The sequence below is a fragment of the Otolemur garnettii genome, unplaced genomic scaffold, assembly GCF_000181295.1.
Source record: "Otolemur garnettii isolate 467f Iridium unplaced genomic scaffold, OtoGar3 scaffold00018, whole genome shotgun sequence".
Taxonomy (NCBI): Eukaryota; Metazoa; Chordata; class Mammalia; order Primates; family Galagidae; genus Otolemur; species Otolemur garnettii.
In genome coordinates, this window is record NW_003852413.1 from 14,217,837 (window position 1) to 14,218,120 (window position 284).

Here is a 284-nt window from a genome sequence, read left to right on the forward strand (position 1 = left end):
GGCTGGGTGTCCCGGGTTGGTTAAGAGAGGTGGCAGGAGACGCGGCTCTCTTCGGTCCTACCAGGAACCCTTCCCTCGGCTCCCTTCGCTCTAATAACGTGAATGAATCCTGGGAAGGGAAGAGAGCGCGCGCGAGCGCGTGGAGGGGGGCGAGCGGGAGAGAAAATCCGGCTGGGGGCGAGGGGAGCGCGGGGAGCGCGGTGCCGGGCGGGACCGAGGAGCGAGGGGCGGCGCCGAGAGGAGCCAGGAGCTGGGAGCCGGGAGCGGGGCGCGGGCGCGGAGCG